This window comes from Rhea americana, unplaced genomic scaffold (genome assembly GCF_003343005.1).
Source record: "Rhea americana isolate MKP2758 unplaced genomic scaffold, rheAme1 scaffold_140, whole genome shotgun sequence".
Lineage (NCBI taxonomy): Eukaryota > Metazoa > Chordata > Aves > Rheiformes > Rheidae > Rhea > Rhea americana.
Window position 1 is genome coordinate 945,138 of NW_028185484.1, and position 16,800 is coordinate 961,937.

The 16,800-nt window shown below is 42.7% G+C and overlaps 1 protein-coding gene across 3 annotated transcripts in view; it reads right to left on the reverse strand.

Annotated features, from left to right (window-relative positions):
• TSNARE1 (t-SNARE domain containing 1) overlaps positions 1 to 16,793 on the reverse strand; it is a 459,605-nt gene extending 442,812 nt beyond the window's left edge. For 2 of the 3 annotated variants that reach the window (XM_085298725.1, XM_085298726.1), the window contains exon 1: positions 3,847 to 3,938. The gene's annotated coding sequence lies outside the window, so the exon portion shown is untranslated. Of the gene's footprint in view, positions 1 to 3,846; positions 3,939 to 15,879 lie in introns of those variants that run through there. The other variant, XM_085298727.1, reaches the window with a different exon arrangement.
• Positions 16,794 to 16,800: the final 7 nt, after the last annotated feature.

Below are 16,800 nucleotides of genomic sequence, written 5' to 3' on the forward strand. Positions count from 1 at the left end.
TAGGAACTCATTAAGATTTCTATGGGGAACAGTAGCAAAATCACTACTGCATCTATACCCACGCTGGGCTCGTAAACAGAAATCAGCTTGTTACTGCCTATGAGGCCATGGGGAGGAGCAATGCAACAGTTACGTTTTTCTTTCCTTTTAATCTCATTAACCTTGTATTTACTCTGTTGTTGGTGATTACTCAGAATGTTAATAGGCATACTTTTTGCATACTATTCACTGAACGTTACAACTCCATTTAGCTCTGTATACAAAATGGGGCTGGAACATGCCAACTCTCCCCATGCTACGGAAAACAGAGGAAGAGAGAGAAAACCCCTTTAACATGGGCTTATTTCAAAGATGTTGGAATCATGATTTCTTTAATAAGAATTAAGTGTAAGTTATCCAAGTAATTCAGAAAATCTATATGATCCCTTCCTCTCTTTGATTTCTACAGTATTGTATGAAGGTGGAAGATCAGACACACAAACCAAAAATCCCCCAAAAAAGGAACGATTTCCAGGTCGGAGTAGATGAAATAGCTATTCCCGTCACAATATGAATTAGCATAACAGTATTCCAGGCGGGGAAAACAGATGCAATTTAAGAAAACTATTTCTGCGGCTARAAATTCTGAAGGTTTTTTACGAATACAGTTTGTTATGCCTTGAAAAATGAGACCTTCACTGACCATCTGTTCCTAGCAGAGAGCGTCCGTCAACACTTGTTTTGGCAAAAAAGCCTAACTCAATGCCAACGCACTGAGAGTGCAGGTCACCCCAGAACGTAAGGAACCAGTCAAGGCAGACAAGATCAGCTGTTAGGGGAGAAGCTGGATGAAAACTGTTTTTACCCTCCAATATCAACTGGTCAAAACATGGAAATAACTGCAGGAGCAGAAGATGTCATCTAGAGGAGAACATCTGGAAGCATTCGACCTTYGGCCCTTCCACATACGGCACTCCAGACCTACAAAACACAGGATCACCTTCAAAAAGCTGGAGGGATATGGCAGAGAGGAAAAAGGCAAGTTTACTTTTGGCATCCACAATATCTCYGACATCAACGTAACACGTGCATATTAAAAACAAAAGAGCTGCTCCCCTTTGCCTGCAGAGTGCAAATACTATGGAAAGCTCAATGAGATATAGGAAATAATTTTCATTTTCACAGTACCATTTGTAGCTTCACCTACCTCTGTCATATAGACTAATTAGCGGGACCAATTAGTGGTCTCATAATTCACATTYAATCCTAGCCAGTTAGTGTCTGTTGTCATTTTCCCCTCATCTTCCCCTATGAAACGAAAGTCCATCTAGCTAACACATTTGTAGAGCTGACATCCAGCCAGACACATGGTTGGGACAACCAAGTGACCGATGGACTGGAAAAGGTCAAAGCACGGAAAAGCAAAATCTGAGCTAGGTAGGTGTAATAGAAAGCTATGCAGAGGACTCTGCCTAGGAACTGATCCATGTTTGGAAAACTCTAAATGCAAGCTAGAAAGACATTTTGCTTTTTCCTGTTCTGCCTGTGATGATCAGAGCTGCATAACTGACCAAAAACAGCAGACTAGGACCAGCATTTCTCAACCACCAGGGGATAAAAAGTCACTAGAAAGCACAAAAATAGTTATAAGAGAGAAAGCACACATCTATGTCACAGAAAAAAAAGATTAATTCAGAGTAACCAYTTCATAAAGCAGAGTTAGCAAATGACTGAAAAATCTTTGGGGTATGTTTATAATTAATTCTGAACTAAAAAAAAAACTTTAAAAAGGAATGGATGGATGTGTCCTGTAACATGTGCATTCTTCACAGTTTGGCTAGAGAAATGCAAATGAAATATGAGGACAGTGMGGGAAGGACACAGGAAGAAACTTCCAAAAGGATGAATTTTAATAACTTTCTTTAAGAACTATTGCAGAAGAAATAGGTTTAGGCAACTCACATACAGGTACTTCTAGACCATGCAAAATTAAGGACATGRAAGCATTCCCTTTATACAGTAATTATTCCTCAAAGAAAGCATCTTAAGTAAATTGGTGACAATTTTGTTTGTTTTATTTCTAAAAGGAGGAGTGTCACCACTCAGGACTAGTGCCCATCAGACTTACCAAAATTTTTTTCTCTCTCTTTGTGAGAGGGTAGTTGAGAAAGTCAAATCATATGCGACAATACTGGGGTCAGAAAGGACAGCAAAGGATGCTGAAAGTGCTTCCTGCTCTGCAATTTCATACTCTAAGAATTACACACTTGCTGCTTTCTTTTCTTYGACAAATACGAAATATTTCATGACCTCCAAAAGCCAACAATAGAAGCTTCAATACATGGAGGGAAAAAAAATCATTAAGAGCCCTAAAGTACAGTATCTGAAGTTGGCTTCAAAGACAGGGTAAATAACTAAGACCTTTTTAATCGAAGACGGTTGCTCAGCAACATCTTGTCATGCTACATCACAAAACGCTCCTTCCTTGTTATTTCTCTGGCCAAAGGTCAAAATTCATCTTTCCAGGAGACAAGGCTTCCTATATAAAGAGCAATGAAACTCCCACATCTAGCTATCTCAGGAATAATCCACATCTCCATCCTGGAGATCTTCCAAACATCAACACTTATTGCGGTTTCTCAACAAGGCAGTCTTCAATCTTAGTAATTACTGTTCAGTGACACACTGAGAATATGCATAAAGCCACAGAGATTTAGGATTCCTTGCATAAAACCTATTTTTTCCTGCAATACACACCTAAGCAGCATCGATATGAAGTACCACTGCATAGCAGCTCACATCTACACATATACTAAGCAACTAAATAGAAAGTCTGTAGATCAACATTAAATAGCCTTGTGGTTTGTTTTCAGATCTGTTGTTGCTTTTTTGAAAGAAAAATCTATTAGGAAAAATGTATTAATGAATGACAGCATAACGCAGAAATCCATTCAATCTGCTGAACCACAAAACAGCCAAGGAACTGAAATGGCTTTGCACACAGTAGAAGGAAGAAAATGGTCTTTGGAAAGTGGCACCCAGCTTGAACCTCACTGCTGCATGGTATACGGAGAAGTAAATACTTGGGACTTGATGGTTTACAGATAAAATATGCACCAAACTGCTGTAACGCCAGGTCTTCAGGGGCCTTTATCTCTTTCTCCAATTCACATCATATCTCCATGCATTCAGAGCTCCCAGCAAATCACAGGCAGAGGAGATCCCTCAAGCCTTGCCATCACATCCCCAGGAAACTCAGTCCGTGAATACCTGCATCGCTTTCCATATGCTAGTGTTTCAAAAGCACCGAGTTCCCATAATTCACAAAAAGAGCAAAGCAGAGTGAGTTATAGAGAGCAACCCTGACAACTACAGTTATCTATCTTCATCTGATCAATTACTCGTGCTATTTGTAAGAGCCGTTAGCATTCTCACAATTTATTGCAACTCAACAGGGGGAAAAAAAGGCAGCAATTTCRTCTACAGAAATCTCATACAGAGTAATCCTCCTCCAAATGAAAACACTACATGTCCAGTACACAAAGTCCAGCACTGAAATTTCAGGATGTTCACAGCTCCTACCGTAAGAGCCTGTGATCTTCTCCAAAGTGGCCTCGGGTTGAGCTTTTTAAAAATGATTTCCTTACAGTTCCCCAAGATTTATGTGCCTGAATAGTTTTGATTCAGAAGCACCAGTCACTGCCCCTCCAAGTTAAAAAAAAAAAAAAAAAAGAAAAGAAAAAAATAGCAGTAAGTACTTTAATTGCTCAAAACGAGCTAAATGAAGATGCTTCCCATCCTGCCCATGGAGATCCAAATCCCTAAACGTAGAAACCTGCACTGGATTTGTGGCACGTAGAAACCTACGTTTTATTTGTGGCGCCTCAGTTTTCCAGAAGCATCAGTATCAGGCCCATCTCTTGGAGCACTCAATAATCACGCGTTGCCTGGGAGGTGCAGCCCTGTGAGGATRAAAAACAATACTGAAATTATCCATACACACTACGTTGCTCCTGTGACTTCTTTGCTGAACTCCGATCCATCTTCTCCTTATCTCGTCCTCCCACCCTTCTCATCCCACGCAACTATCTGTTTTCTTCTCTGACTGCATCTCGTCAGATGATTTYTCACGGCGGGGTCTCTCTTTACACTAGGCACCATACGGGAACGCAACAGGGACAYGCTCTTCGGCTGGCATTAGTACGAACAACTTTACTGGAGGGAGAAATTAATGATAGCTCTGCCCACCTGATTTTTTTTTTTTTTAATCATCTTGTATATAACTCACACGATGTCAGTACAAGAATATCATGCTAAAGATTCGGAATGCAAGGGGCGGGTTTTCCTTGTTTCTATGGTTATAAGYGATTTTAATGACCAATCTAAATAAAAGCTGGCTAAGAGAGAAAGTAGGAAGGAGTCAGGTAGGCGTTTAATTTTGATTGACAAGAGATAGCATAACTAGTTAAGATCTGTCAAATGCCTGCTTAGGATCACAAATCCTCAGCACATTGTATTGCCGACAGAATTAGCCGTGATGCCCGGCTTTAACGAAATGTTTCTTATCTAGCAAGATCAGAATTCAAGATTTCTCAGTTTCCCCACAGAAAGTAGCTGATACCACAGCTACCAAAGGAGAYTTTGAAATATATTATTCAGCTGCATCACTTTGGAATTGCATTAAATGATGTACAAACACAGGATAAAGGAAATGATTCCCTCYTTAAAATAGGAGGCCGAGCACAGAAGCAGTTGAGCATAGACTGGAAGGGGAGTATTGGGAAATGGTGAGACCATCACAGCTGGCAAGGCTGGTGGCAACACCAGCACAACAGCATTGGGTGCCATTCTCTAAGGCATCCCGGTACAATACAAGGTCCGGGGAAAATAAGAGATCTGGCACTGCAAAGCTTCCTGGGCCATCTCGTGAAGACGGAGGAATGATGAAGGGGTGACAAAACCACTTAGAGCGCTTAAAAGTCAGCAGCAGAGACGGGAATCGCGACCTTGAGAAGGAAGAGTCAACATCGCAATGGAGATAGCACGAGGTGTAAGGCAGCCCAGCAAGGGCTCTGGCAGGAGCGACACGCAGCTTATGTTTAATGCAACGAAGATGCAGGACGCAGCAAAGGACAGGCACAAGGAGGATGCAGCATGTGGCTAGGAAGCTAGGAAAAACGGTTTTTGTTTCTCTCGCTAGGACTGTCCAGATGCAAGTAGGATACAGTGATCTTTGCAAGGCTACACGTTCATGGGGGCACTTTACAGACTACCACTTTTTGAGTTCCCCGTGTACTTTCTCTTAATATTTCAGAGCATTCTGCTATTTTTTCAAATGCTGTTTGACTTTTAAAGTGGGAAGAACAAGGCAGAGAGGACAGGGTTACGAAGAAGGGAAGTCAACAGCTACTGAAAATGTCTGCCAACAGGAACCGCATTTAAACCATGTAGTTTTGGCAGAGAACATCCTCAAAATYTGATATTTAACAATCTTATAATGTTGGAACATATAATTAAAGTAAAAGGACACAAGCGAATGCAGGATCAGAATTAAGAGCTGATCAACACAAACTTGTATCAAACTCAGGAGAATGTTCCCACGAAGTTGCAGCCACCTGGTTCTTCCACACTAAATTAAAAGAAAGAAAAATTAGCCACCAACTACTTTCATTTCCATTCAAAATAATCCTTCTCCAGTGTCTAAAAAGTACAGATTCATACTAATCCCAAGAGCTAGATGAAAATCAACACTGACAAGTAAGAAGTTGCCTAGTTCACTGTCAGTTCTAATTGTAGAAATTAGAAAGATCTACATTTTTTTCCTCAAAAAAGACCAATTATTACAATATAGAATCAAGAAAAAAACTAAAAAWTAGGTTTCTTTGAGAATCACATTACCTGCTCCTCAAGAATTKGAATAAATGAAATAAAGTTCAGGACTCAACTCCTCTTTCTGACTGGTCACCTGACCACCAAGTCCACCGAGCTCCATCTCTTAAAAACTTTCAATTTGCAAACAAATAAACTAAAGCTTTGTGAAATTCACTCTTTCACAGCTTATACAGATAAATATAGTAGCACTCATATATTTCCTTAGGGATGGAAAGGACCTGGGTTGCTGCTAGTGTTCAGGTCATCAATCCCAAATCACTAGGTAAATCTTTAAACTCATCATTTAATAATGAAACAAAGAGACACCACAAGAAGGAAGTAAAGGGAAGATGTGAATACGAAACAAGAGTAGGAAAGAAAAGAAGATACGTTGCCGTAGGAGATACTGCAAAGCGGTTAACATTGCCATGAGTTTTCAGCAACTGAAGTCAGTGCTCAAATACTATGGACGACTTTTGATCAGCCTGCCCAGTGCCACGTAATAGCTCCACTTCATCTCCCTCAACGCTCCCTGCCCATATTGAAGCAGAATAGTTAATCTACTTACCTAAAAAACATATATATATGTGTGTGTGTGTGTGTGTGTGTGTGTGTGTATGATACAGCTCATCGGCTGCAGCTTGTGCAGTTCAACTGGGCTTGGTGAGGAAGGAGGAGGGATGGCACCTCTGATAAATCACCCCCGCACTCAGGACCGGCTCTAATAGCTGTGGATTGAAAATCGTGAAGCCATTGCTTTAATTCACCTAATAGATTTGCAGACATTTCTGCTTCCTTCCCTGTAGCACTGTCATGAATTCAGTAATCAGAAAAATAAAACTAAAAGGAAAAAAAAAGTGATTTGTCTTTTATCTAATATTTCTATTGCAAGGTTTCAAACTATTTCAAACAACTAAGCTGCCTCTCAGCAACTTGAAGATAAAAGTCAAAGCAGCGCTGAATCAATAGGCAGAAGCTCATTTATTATCTGAAAATGTCTCTAAGCCTTCCATTCCAACCCTCTGCAGCCATCAGAAGCTCTTCCCTGGACAGTACCCAGGAATCACTTGCAAATGAAATACAACTAGATTTATTGCTTCTACAACCCAGGAGACTCAAGTTATGGAGATGACGTTACATTTTGTTTTGCCAATGTTAATCTAACACCTTTTTAAAGGTGCACACGTTTCATTGTTGGCTTCCAACAYTGAATTACTGGCCTTGCTAAATTCAGAATAAATAAGATGAGTGTGCCCACTGGGTGAAATCTCTTGCTATAATCTTTATTCAAAACACAGTGCTCCAGAGCCTTGAGTGCATTGCCAAAATTGCCTTGAGGTTTGTTCTTAAGATGGCAATTTGCATATCAACATTTTGCTGCAGAGATTACCCAATGTCCCTGCTATTATTTTAATACTCAACTGTGGGCGGCTCCCTGATCAGTGCACAGAAGTACACACTAAAAATACTCGCCTTCTTCGCTGGCTCCTCACATGACCACAGCTAAAGCCAGCTCCGATGTAAACCGGGAACGATGGCATCCATCTACCTCTCAAGAAAGCCGCCCAGGTTCCAAAATGCTTGAGAAATGACAAGTGCTCACCACCAGAAAGCACTTTAGCACTTTTGCATGGACGGAGCGAGCAAGCACAAGGTAACTGAACACAGAAGGCCACAGAAAGAGTCGACTTTGCAGCAGCAGAAAGCAGGAGAGGTTTATTTGAGCATGAGACACATACTCAGGAAAACATATTAAGAGGTAATAGAGGAGAGCAGGTGAGGGAAGCATCACCAGGGACATGAATTTAAGATAACTCTGAAAGGAGGAGGAAAGAAACCTTAGAGACAGAGGGAAAACGTGAACACAGCCTGATTAATACCCCAGAAGGGAGTTCCCAGTCCCCTTTGGTTGCACTGCATTGATGAAAGCATACAAAAGCTTCAAACTGCAGGTTTTTCTGTGCCCTCCTACTGCTTGCCCAGTAAACTCTGGTCTCAAAGGTAGTAATTACTTTTGGCAAGACATAAACAGGTCCAGCAAATGAAACCCCAAAACACAGTTATTTATGAGACACAACGCATGGAGCCAGCATCCAAGCTCAACTACCAAATCAGCAAGTACAAGGTCACCCTCGTCTACTTAGGAGAGCAAACTTGCAAACTAGTGTGCAGACAACTAGCCGAAACAACCAGCCTCGGTCTGCCCAGGTAGGCAAGGGATGGAAATGCAGTACAACGAGCCACCAGAAAAGACTGTCTCATTCAACAAGAAGACCTTTCCCACAGGCTGGCAGGCTCTAGATTACAATCACCCAGTCCCTCAGTGACCATGACCACAGGGTCTCAACAACCACAAAGCAAAAAAAGCGAAGTAGTTACTGGAAAGTTGGTGTCGAAAGCAATAGAAATAAATCCAGCATATGGTTTTAGCCTCTAGAAGGTGGTAGCACAGCAGCCCAGGTAGGACATCAGGTCCATAAGCCTTCATCTCTGTGAGCTGGTGTACAGAGAAGCAGCCAAGCGGCTACATCTGCATGCAAAATCAGGATGAAAACCATTCGTCACCTGAAGACTACTGCCTGCTTCCAAGGAGTTAGGCAATTGTTCCAAACCAGGATGCACCAGACTTCAATCTTCCAAAGTAATTTGCTTACAAAGAGCATGGCTTTATATTCTCACTCTCTTTTTCCCCTGAAGAGAAAAACCACAGAAGCCATACCCTCTTATCCCAGTGTTGTATCCCAGCTGGGCTGAAGAAGTCATCAGCATAAGTCCACAAAGCAATCACCCCAAGAAACAAAAAACTCCTTCTGAGGTCTTACCACGGGCTTCTGGCAGCCCAGCGTTTTCCTGTGATTTGCCCCCCAAAACAAGCTATTAGGTAACAAAATTACCATGGGGCAGAAACTTGAAGAGAAGAGAAGAGAAGAGAAGAGAAGAGAAGAGAAGAGAAGAGAAGAGAAGAGAAGAGAAGAGAAAAGATTGTCACAAAATAGGATCTGGACCCACAGCTCCATTCCCCAAGTTTGGGATTATACTAAATTTAATTAATTAAAAGAGGATGATTAACATCATGCCTCAGGAAGGGAGTAAGACCAAAATAGAACGGTGGGCTTTTAGACCTGCAAGCCCACAAAACATCTCTATATACCAGAGAAAACAAGCTCTGTACAGAATAACATGTGAGGCAAAAAAGAACTGGGTATCCATGTGTGAAGAAAGAGCATCTTCATACCCAAAAGGTATTTCCATGAGGGGAAACTAGAAGAAGATCAAATCCTTTCCACTGCCCCACATTTGGAGTAAGAGGGAAGAAATCCATCTGCCTGAAGCTCTACAGATGATGATCTGGAAAATATTGCACTATTTGTACTAAGACTGTCCATCCACCCTGTTTGTTGAAATGTAAAGCTGAGTCGGTCATAGCATCCTGTTTTACTGTAATATTGCAGTAATGTTTATACCACTCACTAAGATGCATTTCAGTGGGGACCAGTTTTGACATTCTGCCAGGACAGCAATCTGTTATATCTTAAAAAGAAAAGGATTAAAAAAAATAATAAARGGAGTTTGACCTATGAAACTTTCCTGTGGTGCATGGTCACCACACAGCTATTTGAAAAAAATCAAGTCACTAACATGCAGTAACTTAAACACAATTTTAAAAAACATTTTTTTTTCCTTATTTACCATTAGTAAAAGTGTTTCTGGTAAAATGACTTGATTTTTCACCCTCACTAGGGGTCTGACTAGTTTCACAACCTGTACGATGCTGTAAATAAAAAGCCAGTGAACATCAGCATGCTGAGCACCCCTCCCTAATCACAGCTATGCTTATTCACCGCTGGCCTCATCCAGCCGGCACTGAGCCAGCGCGGGATCCCAAATGCCGACCGCTCCAGCCACGTGCTGTGCTCTGAGGCCACAACGCTTTCCCCGGTACCTTCAGCAGACGAAACCATGAAACATCCAATTTATTTATTTRTTTATTTATCAGTGTACTGCAGACCTCAGCAGCTGAAAAGCAAACAAGCAAAAATTAGGCGCTACAAGAATCCTGGGTTTTGGGGCTGTTTTGCCAAGCGTCTGCTTCTGGACACTGCTCRAGGAGGAATATTTGATGGGAAAGGCAGTAGGGTCTTAGGAGCAGTGACATTCACAAGTGAAAGATCTGCTGGGCGAAACCAGACTTATGGCAGAAGACATCAAAATATTTGGAAAAGCTAAAGTATATCTCAAGCTATTTAGTAATATATTTAAATACRGGAAAATTAGGTATTTTAAAAATTAGCAAGCATTCACAAGAGTCTAGAAAGCTAGTAATGTCACAAGGGATCATAAATTAATTTATAGGGAAAAGAATCAAAACCTGCATTAAGGTCTAGCTCGTTTCCTGACTTTTTTCAATAAGGAAAAGCTAAAAAGATACATAACTCCCAACAGAAGGATGCAACCTGTTTGCTACATGGAAGATGTTAAAAAACAGCKACACAAACTGATCTACGCCTTAATGCATAGCACCTACTCTCATAAAGCCATATGATTTTTTTTTTTTGGCCATATGATTTTTTATATTTTGGGAATATAAAATGAAGTTCATCGGAGTTAACTTTAGGTTGTTGTAGTAACTACCATAAAAACGTTGGCTTCATCATTAATAAAGATCCACAGCAAATAAAAGGCCTTTGCACATGTGTTTTCAGAGACAGCCCTTTAAAGGGCTGAGCTACTCGTTTCGGCAGCCGAGATACACTTTTAATCAGCAAAGRGACATTAAAAAGTCCCTGCACACAAACAGCACTGTAAGCAAATAATCAGCATTATCCCTACTCAAAAAGTAAAGTCTGCATTTTAGAAGAGGTACATTTCCACCAAAGCAACAGTAAAATTATACAAACTCAACCCACTGCCGTCTGCAGTTCCCATTTCAAGGCKGATGAAAGCACAATAAAAAGCAAACAAAAAAAAATCTGTCATGCACAACATGATATTAAATGAGATGATAACCAGTGAGTCGGCGCRGGGCTATGAGGTTCTCACAGTCTCATCTAACTTTCTCATCACAGCCGTGCTTCTCTGCTCCTCTCCTAACTGCAAAAATTTAAATACAAGGACTGAGAGCATGACACGTGCCTCCAGGCGAGGACAAAGCTGTCTCCATCAGGAGACCACGCTTGGTGGGTGGACACCTACCTGAGTCTCCTCTGCATTTAGCAATAACTCAGCTTAAACTGTGAAGGCGCATTCACAGAAGATGGGTATCTGCAGTTAGTTTCGGTCATTGCTTTCTCTGATAAAAGTCCTCCTTTTAGTTGCTAATATGTTTTCCAAGCAAACTATTCATGCTAAAAAAAAAAAAAAATCAGTATCAGTTATCTCCTGAGGACTAAATTCTGCAGGGAAATTTTGACGTAAGTGGCATTCTTTGAATAAAGTTGGGGGGGGGGGATAATTTGCTCTAAGATGTTTCTCTTCAAAAATTCCATCATCTCCAACCTCCAGCAAAGGAATTTACAATAGCTTTCCAGTAACACGTGCTTTACCAGCCCACAAAAATCTCAGCTTGCGCTTTCACAAGCAGAAGCAGCTGAACCACCCCAAAATCCTGCCATTGCAGAGCGCAGCCTTCATCAAACAGTCCTGGGGGAGCAAAGCCTGGGAGAATTGGGCTAATCCAAAAATTTGGGTCACAAGACCTCCACAGCAGTTCTTGCTCCTAGCTTCAGCCTCCCTGTATGTCCCTTCCTCCCACACAGCCGCCTCCGTTCCTCCAAGCAGAAGCATCACAGCAAGRCGATGCATCGTAAACCGAAAGAGGGCAACGGGCTGCAGCAATGAGCACGACGGGATATCGCTGCGGGAAAAACAAAGTTCTGTATTTTATACAAGCAAGGCCTAAAGCCACCTAGAGCGCAACAGGGTTAGAACAAAATACTCCACAGCTGCCTGTTCTGCACTCTCTTTACTCCATGTACAGGATGAAGGAAGAGCAATCCAAAAATATATATATATTTAAAAAAAAGGGCAACCAGGTAATTCAAGGTTGCCATCACAATAAATGTATACAGCAGAGGAAGGAGGACAAATAACAAAATCCCAGGTAACCTCAAAGCTTGCATCCCYGTGGCACGTGCAAAGTTCTTGCACGCAATGCTGTCAGCATGAGCCCTTGGCTCGGCGTTCCCCATCGCTGCCTTCCAACAAGCTCCCTGCTCCTCTTTCACACCTTGTTTTTGCTTTTTTTTCCTCCCCCCTCCCGTAACTGCCTCTCCATAGCACGCACCGTGCTTGGAGTAGCACGTATCGAAATAAATGCATGTTCCTTCAATATGGAAATCAAGTCCTCAGTGTAAACTCAAAACATCAGCGGGCGCATTTTTATCTGTTTTAATGCTGTTCCTTCCTTTCCCCATATTTATATTCTATATTTGTGCGATATAAGGGAGGTGGAGGGGAAAATCTGGAACGAAGAGGCTATAGATTAATCTCCTGCAGAGGCAAACGGACTCAGAAAAAAAGATGAAAAGAATGTTATACAATGAAGAGTATAAAACATCTTGCAGCTATTTTACACTTTTATTTAGCAAAGAGATTACAGAGATATCAAGAAAAGCAATCCCAGCCTCAACCAACACAAGCATTTACTAAAAAAAGCAACAAAACAAGGTGACACTTCCACAACAAAACGTTTCTTTTTAAACTGTCCATATGCCCATGTGACAAACAGAACATCCAACTTGGGCTTCGTGCAAGGGGAAGGTGGAAAACATCTCGTGGGTTTATTTTCGCACCCGGGCTTCCCCTCCACGGCTCTTGCGATCCCGTCTGCAGGCCCGCGGCACTGCTGCGCGGGAGCAAAYGCGTTGTCCGTCTTACAACCCTTCCTAACAGCCAGCCACTCCGAGTGCTGCAGAGGCACGTAGGAGACTCTCCAAAACAACGCAACGCAACAGTTTCCTTAAAAATTTAAGGCATACGGACACAAATTACTCTTTGCAGTCTTTTGGTTGCAGTAACCCAGTAGATGAGCAGCTAACACACAACTAAATCCCCTTTGGGAGAACTCTTCCCACCACCACGAATCTCAAAGTGTTACAAAACACAAGCTGACACACTTTTTTTTCCCTTTGCAAATCTGTCTTCTGCTTATTTTTCAAAGAACAGTTGATCACCAGTACGATCTTGAGGTCTTAATGGCACTGTAAACAGGAAGGACAGTCTAAAGGGAATAAAATGGAAAATCCACCCCCTGATCCTATCTTTCTTTTCAGTTAAATGCTAACTATATTTTCATCCTCAGAAGAACTGAACAGCAGAGACCTTGTACTCATGCACTGCAAAGACATGGCATCTGCCTACTGAATTTCCTGACTACTGAAACTATAAAGAAAAAGAAGAGTTTTAAATAGAAACCGCCTGTAAATTATAAATCAGATTAATCTAACGCTTTAAAATTACTTCAATCTTGCATACCATCACTTGCAAGACAAGCAAAAAAGAACGGAAAACAATTCTTATCTTGACCATATCCCTTCAGCAGAAACACAGCACATTATTAAAAACCACAAATAACATTTCTGACGTCAAAACGACAAACACTTCCATAGATGTGAATCCTTTCTCAGCAGAGCTACAGCATGAATTTCATACGCAGCTTTCTGGGCAACATCAAACGATGGGCACCAGTTTTCTTTAATCTCTGCAATACTTAACACTGCAGCAGGTGGCACCAACCCAAGTTTCTGGCCAGGGCACTGATTTTACATTTGCACATGTGAGAGTATGCTGCCAAAAAAATCAAAAACAAAAACAAACAAAAAAAAACACTCTGAGTGGTCAGTGATGTTACTGCAGGACAAGCTTTCAAATATGACCTCTGTTAAGCACCAAAGGGCTAGACCCGCTCCAGCACTTTGGCTGGAGAGACCGTGTGCGCTCATGCTTCGTATCAAACCTTCTAAATCTGAAATATCTGGAGAGTTTTAGACCAAGCAGCTTGTACCAGTGAGACACGTCCCCATGGCACTTGGCCCTCAAGCYCTCAACTTTTGTGGTTGGTCCCCAGTGGACAGCTGAACTACCTTGGTGGCCATGGCCACCATCATGCAGAAAATACACGTGGACGCCGTTCTCTACCTGCGCGCCACCCTCGTGCCTCTGAGATGACACCTGACACCAGGTCTGTCCTCGAAGAGCTCCCTGTAGGAGCCGAGTGTCAAGCATTAAGCCAACATGCAGGACTTAAGTGACAACAAGAGCCAGTGCAGAGATGGATCACTGGGGCAAGATCCATCCCAAAGAAGCAGAAATATTATAATGAGTTTTGTTTTAGTCGGTTAGTAACACAGATTCACGCAGTTCCCTGTGGTGTCAGCAACCTTCAGAAGGTACATGAAAAACCAAGTGGAAGTGACATATCTAGCTCTGCCGCCCAAGCTAGCTGAAGTGTAGGAAGTAAGATAACAAAGATAAGTAAATTACTTTTTTTAAGTTCTTCCCATTTTAATCTAACAGAATGTGTTTATGACACACGCAGGGAATCGAAAGTATTATTTTTATCTCAATATTATTTACCCTTTCACACTTGCTATTTAAATATCCCTGAATTCTCAGAAGAATCAGCAATTCAAAATATCATTTTATATGTATTTATAAGCAAGAACAGGAACATTCGCTTGAACCTTGCTTAATTTTTCTTTTTTAATTAGGTTTTAAGTGTTGTAACATCTACATGCAAATTTCTCAAGACACAGAAGCATTTATTATTTGTCTCCATTCCATCCTGGCCCTCASTAGAGGGTCTCCAGCCTGAAGACCAGGCACCGCACTGACAGAAAGACAAGGTCAGAGTAGACTGGTCAGACAGGAGACCACCAAAAACATCAAGAGTTTTAAAAACAAGCGTGCTGTAGGAAACGGCTGAAACAATAAGGTTTGTTGAATCCAGGTAAGAGAGGATGGGAAACCACAGAGACTTCTGAAYTTGGTTAAAACACTTCACATTAAAATCGCTGCGATCTCCTGTTCTATCTAGCCAACCTCAGCCAAATAATTTATAGTCACCTTCACTAACAGCAGAGGCAACCTTGGACACCAGGATGAATGCAACTATGGTAACAGTTAAGCAACAGTAGAGGCTACCCAAGTGCATCATACTGCAAAATTCCCCCCCAGAACCCACCCACTTTACCTTTCAGTAGCGTCAGGTCCTCAAGGACGTTAAAGACTCGTTGCTAAAATTGCTGTGCCTTCCACCYGCTCCCGAGCCTAGCTCCTACGCCATGCATGCAACCCAATGAAAATATCAACGCGGCATGATGTGGCGCTGCTCATTTCACAGCTCCACCACAACGGAAAACACCAGCTTAGGAAAAAAAAAGGGTAAATACTGCACAAAAACGAACCTCATCTTAATTTGGAATTAAGCACGCTGAAGCACGAAGAACCACGACCTGCACATGGTGCACATGCTTACCCCCAGGTTTGCAAACCGGGGACCGCTTGTTTAGCGAGTGTTTCCAGATGCAAGGCCATGGCTCAAACACTTGAGTTGCAAATGTCACAGAATATTTGAAATGCAAACAACAGAAGGTTTCCAGTACACATTTGGTGTATGTCTGGAAGAATGAAAACACACTATTAGGTTTCTTAAGTCCTGTGCTTTTTAATGTACAAAGACACTGGGCATCTCAGTAGAGAGTCAGGAAAYGCAGATTTGTCCCAAATCCTCTCCCGGATCCTGTACATTAATTGCACCATGAAGCTAGTGCTAGCTTTTATTAAARTCTTCAGATCACAAACCTGTTAAAAGTACAGAGACAACAAAAAAAAGTTTTGACTAAGTCAGGAAAGGACAACTATGGAAATTTCTAACTTTAAAAGCAGTTTTGCTTCCACCTCTGTGTTTTCCTAAAAGCTTTATTTATAAGGCCATCCTACTGACTMATTCATGGCAAAGCTATCTCGAAACTCTATCTTTTGAATCAGCTAGGGAGGGAAAAAAATATATATATGTACATATACACACACCATTACATCCACAGGTGATGTCGGAGATGAGTAAGAACCTTTCATTAAACTACAAGGGTCACCAAACAGGATCCAACGCTGACGTCTCGACCTSCACGTGTCCGCACGGGACACCCCGAGGAGACGTCTCCGGACCGCCGCGACCCGCCGGGGTTGGTGCAGGGGTTTTGCACRGGCACTACCCAGAGCAGCAGGTAGCTCGTTGCCTTTTCCGCAGGAACATCCACTCCTCCGGAGAAGGGGCGGCAGCAGCAGCCAGCTCGCGACCACGGGGGCTGCCGCGGGGCTGAGCCGCGGGCAGGCGTGCAACGTGGGCGTGCGCGGCACACGACACACGTACACAGGGCCGTGCGAGGCGCAGGTCTCGCCCCAGTGCTGCACGCACGGCCCAGGCAGGGGCTGGCCCTTGCCCCGTGCAAGGGCAGCTCTGTAGCTAAGCTACACGCACCCCCCTGTGCAAGGCGTGTCACAGCCCCGAGGTTGCACACACACACACCATTGTGCAAGGCCCGTCACAGCCCCAAGGTTGCACACTCGCCCCGCATCATCCAAGGCCTGTCAGAGCCACAAATTACACACACACACCATTGTGCAAGGCCCGTCACAGCCCCGAGGTTGCACACTTGCCCCGCACCATCCAAGGCCTGTCACAGCCCGAAATTACGCACACGCACCATTGTGCAAGGCTCATCACAGCCCCGAGGTTGCACACTCGCCCGCACTGTCCAAGGCCTGTCAGAGCCACAAATTATGCACACACGCCACCGTGCAAGGCCTGTCACAGCCCTGAGGTTGCACACTCACCCCGCATCATCCAAGGCCTGTCACAGCCACAAATTATGCACACACGCCACCGTGCAAGGCCTGTCAGAGCCCCAAGGTTACACACTCACCCCGCACCATGCAAGGCCTGTCACAGCC